The 14,027-nt window shown below is 36.4% G+C and overlaps 2 protein-coding genes across 2 annotated transcripts in view; one reads left to right on the forward strand and one right to left on the reverse strand.

The window, feature by feature from the left end:
- UBXN6 (UBX domain protein 6) overlaps positions 1–14,027 on the forward strand; it is a 1,665,022-nt gene that overhangs the window by 694,249 nt on the left and 956,746 nt on the right. The gene's annotated exons all lie outside the window — the stretch shown is intronic.
- The window catches only part of LOC122788309 (RAF proto-oncogene serine/threonine-protein kinase-like), a 78,766-nt gene that overhangs the window by 24,380 nt on the left and 40,359 nt on the right, over positions 1–14,027 (reverse strand). The gene's annotated exons all lie outside the window — the stretch shown is intronic.

Genomic DNA, 14,027 nt, shown 5'->3' on the forward strand with positions numbered 1-14,027 from the left:
CAGATTACAGCAAATACAGCAAATACAATACACATGTTAATAACGTACAGTACAGATTACAGCAAATAGTCAATACAATACGCATGTTAACGTACAGTACAGATTACAGCAAATACAGTAAATACAATACACATGTTAATAATGTACAGTACAGATTACAGCAAATACAGTAAATACAATACACATGTTAATAACGTACAGTACAGATTATAGCAAATACAGTAAATACAATACACATGTTAATGTACAGTACAGATTACAGCAAATACAGTAAATACAATACACATGTTAATAAAGTACAGTACAGATTACAGCAAATACAGTAAATACAATACACATGTTAATAGCTTATAGTACAGATTACAGCAAATACAGTAAATACAATACACACATTAACGTACAGTACAAATTACAACAAATACAGTAAATACAATACACATGTTACGTTAGTACAGATTACAGCAAATACAGTAAATACAGTACACATGTTAACATACAGTACAGATTACAGCAAATACAGTAAATACAATACACATGTTAATAACGTACAGTACAGATTACAGCAAATAGAGTAAATACAATACACACGTTAATAACGTACAGTACAGATTACAGCAAATACAGTAAATACAATACAAACGTTAATAACATGCAGTACAGATTACAGCAAATGCAGTAAATACAATACACATGTTAATAAAGTACAGTACAGATTACAGCAAATACAGTAAATACAATACACATGTTAATAACGTACAGTACAGAGTACAGCAAATACAGTAAATACAATACACATGTTAATAACGTACAGTACAGATTATAGCAAATACAGTAAATACAATACACATGTTAATGTACAGTACAGATTACAGCAAATACAGTAAATACAATACACATGTTAATAAAGTACAGTACAGAGTACAGCAAATACAGTAAATACAATACACATGTTAATAGCTTATAGTACAGATTACAGCAAATACAGTAAATACAATACACACATTAACGTACAGTACAAATTACAACAAATACAGTAAATACAATATACATGTTAATAACGTTAGTACAGATTACAGCAAATACAGTAAATACAGTACACATGTTAACATACAGTACAGATTACAGCAAATACAGTAAATACAATACACATGTTAATAACGTACAGTACAGATTACAGCAAATAGAGTAAATACAATACACACGTTAATAACGTACAGTACAGATTACAGAAAATACAGTAAATACAATACAAACGTTAATAACATGCAGTACAGATTACAGCAAATGCAGTAAATACAATACACGTTAATAAAGTACAGTACAGATTACAGCAAATACAGTAAATACAACACACATGTTAACAACGTACAGTACAGATTACAGCAAATACAGTAAATACAATACACACGTTAATAAAGTACAGTACAGAGTACAGCAAATACAGTAAATACAATACGCATGTTAATAACGTACAGTACAGATTACAGCAAATACAGTAAATACAATACACATGTTAATGTACAGTACAGATTACAGCAAATAGTCAATACAGTACGCATGTTAACGTACAGTACAGATTACAGCAAATACAGTAAATACAATACACATGTTAATAACGTACAGTACAGATTACAGCAAATAGTCAATACAATACGCATGTTAACGTACAGTACAGATTACAGCAAATACAGTAAATACAATACACATGTTAATAATGTACAGTACAGATTACAGCAAATACAGTAAATACAATACACATGTTAATAACGTACAGTACAGATTATAGCAAATACAGTAAATACAATACACATGTTAATGTACAGTACAGATTACAGCAAATACAGTAAATACAATACACATGTTAATAAAGTACAGTACAGAGTACAGCAAATACAGTAAATACAATACACATGTTAATAGCTTATAGTACAGATTACAGCAAATACAGTAAATACAATACACACATTAACGTACAGTACAAATTACAACAAATACAGTAAATACAATACACATGTTAATAACGTTAGTACAGATTACAGCAAATACAGTAAATACAGTACACATGTTAACATACAGTACAGATTACAGCAAATACAGTAAATACAATACACATGTTAATAACGTACAGTACAGATTACAGCAAATAGAGTAAATACAATACACACGTTAATAACGTACAGTACAGATTACAGCAAATACAGTAAATACAATACAAACGTTAATAACATGCAGTACAGATTACAGCAAATGCAGTAAATACACATGTTAATAAAGTACAGTACAGATTACAGCAAATACAGTAAATACAACACACATGTTAACAACGTACAGTACAGATTACAGCAAATACAGTAAATACAATACACATGTTAATAAAGTACAGTACAGAGTACAGCAAATACAGTAAATACAATACGCATGTTAATAACGTACAGTACAGATTACAGCAAATACAGTAAATACAATGCACATGTTAATAACGTACAGTACAGATTACAGCAAATACAGTAAATACAATACACATGTTAAAGTACAGTACAGAGTACAGCAAATACAGTAAATAGAATACACATGTTAATAACTTATAGTACAGATTACAGCAAATACAGTAAATACAATACACACATTAACGTACAGTACAAATTACAGCAAATACAGTAAATACAATACACATGTTAATAACGTTAGTACAGATTACAGCAAATACAGTAAATACAGTGCACATGTTAATAACATACAATACAGATTACAGCAAATACAGTAAATACAATACACATGTTAATAACGTACAGTACAGATTACAGCAAATAGAGTAAATACAATACACATGTTAATAACGTACAGTACAGATTACAGCAAATACAGTAAATACAATACACACGTTGATAACATACAGTACAGATTACAGCAAATACAGTAAATACAATACACATGTTAAAGTACAGCACAGATTACAGCAAATGCAGTAAATACAATACACATGTTAATAAAGTACAGTACAGATTACAGCAAATACAGTAAATACAACACACGTTAACGTACAGTACAGATTACAGCAAATACAGTAAATACAATACACATGTTAATAACGTACAGTACAGATTATAGCAAATACAGTAAATACAATACACATGTTAATGTACAGTACAGATTACAGCAAATAGAGTAAATACAATACATACACATGTTAATAACATACAGTACAGAGTACAGCAAATACAGTAAATACAATACACATGTTAATAAAGTACAGTACAGAGTACAGCAAATAGTCAATACAATACGCATGTTAACGTACAGTACAGATTACAGCAAATACAGTAAATACAATACACATGTTAATAACGTACAGTACAGATTACAGCAAATAGTCAATACAATACGCATGTTAATAACGTACAGTACAGATTACAGCAAATACAGTAAATACAATACACATGTTAACGTACAGTACAGATTACAGCAAATACAGTAAATACAATACACATGTTAATAACGTACAGTACAGATTACAGCAAATAGTCAATACAATACGCATGTTAACGTACAGTACAGATTACAGCAAATACAGTAAATACAATACACATGTTAATAACGTACAGTACAGATTACAGCAAATACAGTAAATACAATACGCATGTTAATGTACAGTACAGATTACAGCAAATACAGTAAATACAATACACATGTTAATAACGTACAGTACAGATTACAGCAAATACAGTAAATACAATACACATGTTAATGTACAGTACAGAGTACAGCAAATACAGTAAATACAATCCACACATTAATAACGTACAGTACAGAGTCAAAAAGTTAATAAGGTACAGTTTCAAGGCCAAGAAAGAAGTACAAATTAAATATACTATAAGGAGCATTGTGAGTTAAATACACAATACAGTCGAAATGACATTTTGTTCAATCATTTGGTTACATTCATCAGTGGCTAGTACAGTAAATACACATTGATTAAGAGTATAGAAAGGAGTTGTTGCAAGCTTTCATAGAAGGTTGAAGTATATGATCTAATTAAATGAAGCTGTCTAGGGTCAGAACAATTACATAACCAAGAACTATGTAAATGGGACCGGAGGAGTATTTCGAAATTATTTTTGTTTTCATTGCTTTTGTAACAGAAATGGAAAACAAGGAGTCCTCAGAGCTATTGTTGCTTTTGCCTATGTCAGCCAGTGCTTTATTGGTGGATCATAACAGGCATTTGCTAGAGTAGATATTAAGTAGGCCTTGAAGGGCAGGAACTCTTATCGGGATAAAATAGAATTTGGTGGGCTGTTGTAAGCTGGTTATATGTGAGCAGGTTAGGTAATTCTAGCCAGGATAATTGCTTGATTGCTATGCAGTGATGTGTCCTGAAGGGTGAGTCAGTAGCAAACCTAGCTATTTTATTGTAGTAGGTGTTTAGTTTGTTAAAGTCTACTTTGTTTAGGTTGAAGAGTATGGGGGAGGCATAGAGGAGTGTGTGGATAGTAGGTTGGTTCTTGCGATGATGGCTTTACTGTTATTAGTGAGGTACTTTTTGTATCTATATAAGGTTCCAAGTTTTTTATTAACTTACTTTATTGTCTGTGCAATGTGCATATCAAATTTCATGTTGTAATCTATGATAAACCCTAGAAGTTTGGTGTGTTGGACAGGTATGATAGGGGTGTTGTTAGCTGAGAATGTTGTGAATGGTGGTATGGGGTGTAAGGCTGTAGTGGGATAATAATATCATTAGCTGTGTTTTATTGGGGTTAAGTATTAGTTGAGAGTTGGCTAACCAGGTTTCAACAGCAGTAAATAACTTGTGTGTCAATTCCTGGAGCTGAGGGAGTGATGGGGCTGAGCAGATTACAGTGGAGTCAGCGGCATACTGGACTAGAGTGGCATGCCAGGTAGGTTTGTGGAGTTGGTTGGTGAATACGTTGGAAAGAAGTGGTCCAAGAATGGATCCTTGGGGGACCCCTAGGGTGACAGGAGGGGAGATGAGTTTTGCCATTTTACTGCTTGTTGGTAGTTGATTTGATAGTCTTTAAACCACTCTAGCTTGGACTGGCTGAAATTAAGATAGGAGAGAGCAGAAAGGAGTCTGGGAAGGGAGACAGTATTGAAGGCCTTGGAGAGATCTAGGAATACAGTGGATACTAGGTTTCCATTTTTTGATGTTGGTTTACTGTGTTGGCAAAACTAATAAGGGCTGTTTTGGTACTGTGATTGGGGTGGAATCCATGCTAGGTGTTGGTTAGCAGTTTATTATTGAGGAGATAGAGCATTGTTTGGGAATGTATGCATTTTTCAAGGATTTTAGATAAGGGAGATAGAATGGCATTTGGACAATAATGAGATAGATCCACAGAGTTATCTCCTTTGTGAAGTGGTATTATATGTGAAATTTTCCACAGAGAAGGAATGCGTTCTGATAAAGAGCAGTTAGTAAGCATGGAGACTGGGTAAGAGATGGCTTTGACTGCGATTTGTAGATATTCTGCAGGTAATCTGGCAGCACCCAGGGTTGTGGGTTTAAGCCTATTTAGGTATTTATATATTGTGCTAGTTGGGACAGGCTGTAAGGAGAAGAGGTTTTGCTCTGCTGGTATGGAAGATAAGTTTGGATATGAAGTGGGAGAACTGTTATTGGTGAGAGGGGTAGGATGGATTTAGTGAAGTGTTCATTGAGTTGGGTGGCAGTGTTATTGGTAGTGGTGTCAATGTTAGGGGGTGGAGTACTGGTCTTTCTGGTTGTAGGATTTTATTAATGGCAGCCCAGAATTTTTGTGGGTTATTTTGTGTATGGTTTGAATGCCCATATAGTGGTTCCTTTTGTCTGTCCTAATTTGTTTTTTGGCTTTTTCCTTAGTTCCTGGTATGCCTGTCTATTAGTATGAGTTTTATTTTGATGCCATGAGTCCCATGCTTTATCTCTTTGTTTTAGTAGTAGGTGGGTATTTCTGGTCAGGCAGGGGTCATAGTTGGATATAGTTCGGACCTTGCTGATAGAGACAAGATGATTTAGAGTGTTTAGGAAAGTGTTATTGAAGTAGTCTATGGCACTTTTGAGGGGGAGAGGTGAGAGTGTTCTCCAGTTGCATTAAGTGCAGATATGAAGTAGTGGGTTTTGAAATTCTTTGTGTACCGGATTTGTTGGAGGGTGGAGGATTTGAATAGATTCACTTGGAGTCTAATTATAAAGATGGGAAGGTGGTCGCTGAGGATATCTGGAAGGGAGTGTGAGAGGTAGGATTGAGATGGTCTGTTAGTAAGGATCCAGTCTGGGATGGACTCCTTTTTTGATGCTTTATCTACCTGTGTTGTGGTTTTGATTAGTTGAGTGAAACCATGTAGGTTAATATGGTTAGTTGGGTGAAGCGAGTTAAAGGAGAACCAGTCGATGTTAACGTCGCCTAGTATGATTGTTTCTTGGGGAAATGTTTGGGATGTCTAGTCTAGAATGGATTCTGTTGTGTTAATGTTAAGGCCAGGGGGTATATAGGTACCGGTTATATGGAAGTAGTGTTTTTTAGTTGATTTTCAGCTTAGTGAACATAGTTTCTGCATTATTGACTGTGGGTTGCTTGGCTAACAATTCAATGGCCAGGTTGTTTTTGAAGAGAGCGATGCCTCTGCCTGTTTTGGAAATTCTGTCTGGTCTTAAGAATATTGTAACCAGGTGGAACAAAGTCATTATTATTGTTTAGTGGTTTTAGCCAGGTCTCTGTGAGGAGGACTGTGTTGGGGGAGTAGAGGGCCAGGATAGCATGTAGGTCTGGGATTTTGTTCACTGTGCTCCTTATGTTTGTTTGTTTGGTAGCAGAAAGGGTTGTTATTGTTTGTAAGGCCAGGGTTTGGGTGCACGTCTCCACTAAGTTTGACTCAGGATGCTATTTGGATTATAGTTTTTAGGTATTTGATTATAGACGTGTTATATTTTGAGGAAACGTGGTTGTTTAGTTGGTGTGAGGTTACTTTGAATGTGGCAAGGTCAAGATTTGAGATGTAGATAGAAGGAGATATTACTGAAAAAGCTGTTTTGTCATTGTGAATGGGTAGGGGATTTAGTCTGACATGTTGAGTTGCTAGTATAGTGGTAGGAGGTTAAGTATAAGGTGATGGTGAGGCTTATTATGGCCACATTGTCCTCAGACAAAGTGTTGTATTGTTGTGAAGTCTTAGTAGGTACCTGTACTGGAGTGAGTAGGGATTTAGGCGTGACTATACTTTATGTAGGTTGTGGTTAGAGTGGGGGGGATTAATTAGGGTGTATTAGCCTGAACAGGTTGTACAATTTGGGTGTAGTGTGAGTGAGGTGATGTGGACTGAAGAGAGTGAGAAGAGGAATGGCTATATAGAAATGAGGTTGGTGTGAGAGAGAGGCTTGGGGAGTGGCTAGTTAGGCATAAAGGTCAGGAGCCTGGGAGTGGGTGGGAATAGGGGTAGGGTGGGGGGAGAGGAGTCAGACCGAGCATAGTCAAGGGCGAACGAATGGGAAGAGCCAAATTCCAGGTATGTGCAACTAAAAACAATCACACCACAAAACAAATAGTTGAAAATAATACAGTAAGTGGACAAACACTCCGTGAGGCCAACATGGAATGACTGCCTATTTTAAAAATAGCGCCATTTGGTCTGGAGGTAGAAGTAAACATGGGTTGGGAGTGGGGGCAGAGGAGAACTATTAAGTAAAAAGCAAATGATTGTTACTAGGCAGATATTTGTAGGGGGGAGGGACAGGAGGAGAATCAGTAAGAAAAAAAGCAAAAGGTTGTTGCCAGGTAGATACTTGGAAGAGCCAAATATTAGGTATGTGCAAGTAAAAACAATCAATTGCTATAAACTATTGGCTTCTTAGTAGTAAATGTGTTTGTCCATTAAGCTATAACACTTGTTATTGTAGATGTTAGTGAGAGTGCCTTGGTAAGGGCAGCTGTGAGTCTAAATAAAATGTATATAGTAAGAGGTCTGTGGTTAAGTAGAACGATTGAAAAAGTGAAACAAAATGTATTTAAGTTGGGAAGGGAGTCTACAGGGAAAATATAAAATTCAAAAGACTTCTGGTGACCAAATTACTGTAAGGACTAGAGGAGAAACTGTAATCCAGTACCATGCAGTGATGGCTGGTGACTTCAAATCAAAAGGGGGCCGCAGGAGACAGCTGAATGGGTGAGGCCAATGGGAAGGGGTGTGGCCAATTTGAAAGGGCAGATCTATGCTTAAAACCACAACAACTGGAACTTTAATTAAATATGCTGCCCTGGGTGCCAAACCATCATTACTAGAGTCCAATCAAGCCAAAATGAAGTATAGAAGAAAAAAATATTTCAGTGCATTGGCTACATGACAGCTTACTTAATATCTAGATAAAAACAAAAAGGTTGTGAGGCATGAAAACATAAATTACTTTTTAAATACATTACTGGAATGCCAGTCAAAATCAAGTATAAAAAAAAACAAGCAGCACTCAACTCAAACCACTTCTCCTTGCACTGCAGTTTTATTTATAATTTATATTCAGCTTTATAAAAGGACCAAGTATCATGCTGAAAGTAGCAATCTCTGTGATATATCCCACTTGTAAACATTTTTCTTATCCAAAAAAGACCTGCTGCCTGACAACAACTATCTACTTGTTTCATGGAGAAAACATGATCAACGAAAAAAAAATGAACAGCAAACAAGAAACAAGCTCAAGATAAATTGCTTAAAGTATTACTGCACAGGTTATGGACCACACATGATAGAGTGGCATTCTGTTTAATTTACGGGTAAAGCCTGCAAAGATGACTGCAAGTCTCCAACAAATGTAATGAGCTTCTGAAAATACTGTAATCCTGTCTTTTATTACAAATACTGTCATATGCATTTCAATACCCAAGGTTTCAATACCCAAGGCTTATACATTATCTAGTTATGTAAGTATTCTCTGCATGGCAACAACAGAAAGGCTTTCAGTGTTGGCAGTTCTTTAACAGTATGCTTATTAAAGCTTACTTGCATCTTACAGTCTTAGACAAGCTTACCTGATGGTCATTAAAGCATTACTACTTGAACACAAAGCAACAGGGCACAGCAACAGCATGCATTTTCTGAATAATAAGAAGCATAAATCAACAGTATAAAAATATGACAGAAAACCAGAACATTTTCCTAAGTCAAGGACAGATGAAAAGCCACTGTCGTACTTGTGTCTACCTTGCATGGGGGAGTACTGTGCACACTTACACTGCATAACTGCTCCTTGCCTTGCTTGGACACATCCAGAGTCACTACATGGGGGAATGGGGTGTAACAAGTATGTCACAATTTGAAATGTTTCTGGTTGACGATGATGTCTCTGATCATACCTCTCAACCTCAGAGCAAGAAATCTGGACAAAGCCGTACATAGAAGTGGGACAAAGGCCCAAAAATAGGGACAATTTTTAAATATTTATCTTATAAACTTAGAAAGATAATAGAATAGTAGTAGGTCTTGCATTAGTATGAATTTTCTGATGGGTATGAAATCTGAAACTCAAGTGTCTATTTTCTAACTTCAATCTTTAATGATTTGCCACTAATTTGCCAGAAAACCACATTTTTTGTGAGAAATGGACTAAAAATGTGATGCAAAAATATAAAGTTGCCCCACAATACAGCTGGGAACCTGTCAAAGAAGGGACACTTTTTTAATATTAGTACTGTTAACTTGAGCAGCTGACAAAATAAGAGAATCTACATGCATTTCTGAAATACAAATAATCTATAAGTCTGATCATTACAGTTATTTATAATTGTAAACCCTAACAAAATTGTCATTTTGCGGAGGGATTATTAGGGGGAGAGCGACATTTTGTGACAAAATCAGGGACATTTCAGAGGTTTGGATATTCTTAATTCTATAAAGCAATTTATTTGCACGTACCTCTCAACCTCTTAATGCAGGAAATCTGGACAAGGCCATCTATATTGGGAGAACATACAAACAGTACTAAAAATTGTTCTTGTATAAACTTAGGTGATAGAATAACGAGTCTTGCTTTAGCATGCATTTTTCTGAAGGTTATGAAGTCTGAAACTCAATGTCTGTCATTATTTAGTGACTTCATTCCTAAATGATTTGCCAGAAAACCACACATTTTATGAGGAATAAACCAAAAATAAGAAGCAAAAATCTGTTCATTCTGCAAAAATCTGGACAGTTGAGAGGTATAGTTCAGCCGGGGCTGTCTTTGAGTTTGCTGCCCTTCCCCCTCTCAAAATCATGTTTGAATGGAACCTCCCCTGCAGCCATTCCAATGTCCCATTACTTGGCTGTTTTGCCCCATTTACCATAAATACTGTAATGTGCATACTGCTTTACTTCTTCAATGATTTGGATTTCATTTCAAAGTTTTATTTTGCATTTTAAAGCACAAACACTAATACACATCTGCTAAAAAAAAGCAATGCTGTCTCTCAGTGAAAATAGACTTAGCATTAAAACTTATCTGCCCTTGAAACTCACATTCACTGAAACAGCATTGAAACCCACATTCAAAGAAAATACATTTGGCCAGTGGCAGATAAAGATCAACTTTGGACTGTTTTCAAATCATAGGCCCCTTGCACATGAAACATGCATGTGTTCTTTGATACACCTTCCTGATTGTATTAAATTATATTCCTTGTATAATACAGTACAGTTGTTAGAGGGTGTTTATTGTTTTGAACATTTTTCCAGTAAACAGTGAAACAAAATGCATACACCAGTAATGACAAAACTGCCCAATTCAGAACATTTCCATCATAAAAGTCTACTCAAATGTCTACAATCCACCAGTATCAGTAAATATGCACAATCTCTGAAGAAGTAAAAGTTATCTAAATAATTCCACATTAAAGAGATCTGTAACTAATGAAGAGGTTGCTGCTAGCAAACAACTTTATATTTCATTGTTTCATCTACAAATAAAGTGCATGTTGCCCTTGAGGAATACATTGCCTGTTACATTAAAAAATGATAAGCTAGTAATATCGCAGTAGGGAATAGATGGCAAACTGATAACAGGTTCATAGTTATTAGGTATCTTCACCAAAAAGGACTGCTGCATCCCCCCTATACAACACAGCACAGTATCAGCAATGCATCTACATACTGTGGGAGTAGAACCCACAGCCTTCCGCATCAAAAGCAAGTACACTAACTGTTGTGCTATTAACAATGCAAGCAGACTTAACATAAGCAGCACTAAGCTTCTCTTTCCTGGTAGCTCTCAGCTCCTTGTAAAATCTACTCGACACTCAGCTGTATCTCCGAACTTTGCAGCACAAAAAATATGGAAAAAGCTAAAATTTATTCAGGAGGGGGGACAAAAGCCCAAAAACCAGGGACACATTTTAAACATTGCTTGTATAATCTTGGAAAGTTGCCAGAATAAACTGCTATGTTACCACCATACATTTCACTGCCAAGACTTGAACCCAGGACCCTGTGCAAATACGTCAGAGCAACATACCACTATGCCAAATCAGCTGTTTTGTGAAAGAGAGGAAGACAAACTTAAATGGTTACCATTTATTGAATTTAGTGCTCACCATAGCTGTCAACCTCTTAGCACTAAACACCTGGACAAAGCCAATAAAGGGGGAATACAGCCCCTAAACATATTCAGTGAATTCAGTTCTCACCATAGCTCTCAGCCTTAGCACAAAAAATCTTGGACGAACCCAATAATGGGAGAATACAGTTCCAAAATAGGGACAAATTTCAAATATTCATCTTAGAAAATTGCTAGAATAAAATGTTTTGTGTTACCATGTACTTTCTGAAGAATATGAAGTCTAAAATTCAAATGCCTGTCATTTTTATTTATTTAACATTTGTTAACCAGTAAAGTCTGACTTAGAACAAAAGCCAGTTTTCAGCAGAGGCCCAGGGAGAAACACTCCAGACACATGTCTTTGTATGATGGGAGGACACCAGAGCACCCAGAGGAAATGCACGCAAACACACGGAGGACATGCAGACTCCACACAGAAAGCATCCCAGCCAAGAATCAAACCAGAGAACCTCTAGCTGTCAGGCAACAATGCTGCCACTGCACCATCAACTATATAATGAATTAAAAATCCAGAACCCATAGCTTTTATGAGGAACAGAACAAATATGAGGCAAAAATCTGCAAATATTTCACAAATGGTGGTGGGTAGGGATTCATGCTCTTGCTACCTGCACCCAAAGTACAGGGTTCAAGCCTGAGGAGTTCTCTAACCACCACCATATATCCTGAGTTCCCTCTAGCCACCAGTATATAGCAACTGGGGCATTTTACACACACGCACGCGCACACACACACACACACACACACACACACACACACACACACACACACACACACACACACACACACCCTAATAGTGGGGAAAACAATGTTATAGTTACCACAACTGTATCATCCGAATCAAAATAAAATAGTAGCTACCACGCAAAGGAATGGCATAATATTTACAACAGTGAGATACCTTGTGTAAGCCAGATGGTGTGTGTACATGGGCTTGTGTCATGAGAGCTAAGGTAAGAACAACTCAGAAACAGACATGTACAATACTTCTGATTTCCAGTCAGAATTACTATTACAATTACAGTACTCAGAATTACATGCATCAGTGGTGATCTCTGCTGTCGGTGCCTGTAACCTGCTGCAAGGCGGTCACTTGCCAGACAGCAAGCAAACACACGGGTCAGCAACAGATCAGTACTAAAGGGCACTGTTGTCACCTTCGAACTGTGTAGAATCAAACCACTAAATCCATTTGCCTGACTATATAACACAATTTTACAGTCTTACAATGTCACCTTCGAACTGTGTAGAATCAAACCACTAAAGCCATTTGCCTGACTATATAACACGATTTTACAGGCTTACAATGTCACCTTCGAACTGTGTAGAATCAAACCACTAAAGCCATTTGCCTGACTATATAACACAATTTTACAGGCTTACAATGTCACCTTCGAACTGTGTAGAATCAAACCACTAAAGCCATTTGCCTGACTATATAGCACAATTTTACAGTCTTACAATGTCACCTTCGAACTGTGTAGAATCAAACCACTAAAGCCATTTGCCTGACTATATAACACAATTTTACAGGCTTACAATGTCACCTTCGAACTGTGTAGAATCAAACCACTAAAGCCATTTGCCTGACTATATAGCACAATTTTACAGGCTTACAATGTCACCTTCGAACTGTGTAGAATCAAACCACTAAAGCCATTTGCCTGACTATATAACACAATTTTACAGGCTTACAATGTCACCTTCGAACTGTGTAGAATCAAACCACTAAAGCCATTTGCCTGACTATATAACACAATTTTACAGTCTTACAATGTCACCTTCGAACTGTGTAGAATCAAACCACTAAAGCCATTTGCCTGACTATATAACACAATTTTACAGTCTTACAATGTCACCTTCGAACTGTGTAGAATCAAACCACTAAAGCCATTTGCCTGACTATATAACACAATTTTACAGGCTTACAATGTCACCTTCGAACTGTGTAGAATCAAACCACTAAAGCCATTTTCTTGACTATATAACACAATTTTACAGGCTTACAATGTCACCTTCGAACTGTGTAGAATCAAACCACTAAAGCCATTTGCTTGACTATATAGCACAATTTTACAGGCTTACAAACTCCCTCACTATTCCGTTTCCCATGCACGTTTCAAGTAATTCAAAACAAGGCTAGTGCATTTGTAAACAATTCCGATACGGCTTTTGTATTCATAAATACAGACATGGAAAGAGCTAAAAACGGTGGCAGTACCAGACTTTAATCTGCAAATTACTGCCTCCCGTACAGAACATTGCACATCCATGTTTATTGGAGCTACCTGCTGTTGCCTCATGCCCCTTAAGGCTAAAACTACAGCACTGCATTCACTAGAAGTTGGGAACAACTTGGTCTGGGGGTGCAGAGCTTGCCCAGAAATCATAGCAAAATAAAAATAGTCTGTTTTTAAACCTTCAGTTACCTTTCTAAAGTACTACAGCA

The sequence above is a fragment of the Protopterus annectens genome, chromosome 13.part0 (genome assembly GCF_019279795.1).
Source record: "Protopterus annectens isolate FY-2018-M chromosome 13.part0, PAN1.0, whole genome shotgun sequence".
Classification (NCBI taxonomy): Eukaryota; Metazoa; Chordata; order Ceratodontiformes; family Protopteridae; genus Protopterus; species Protopterus annectens.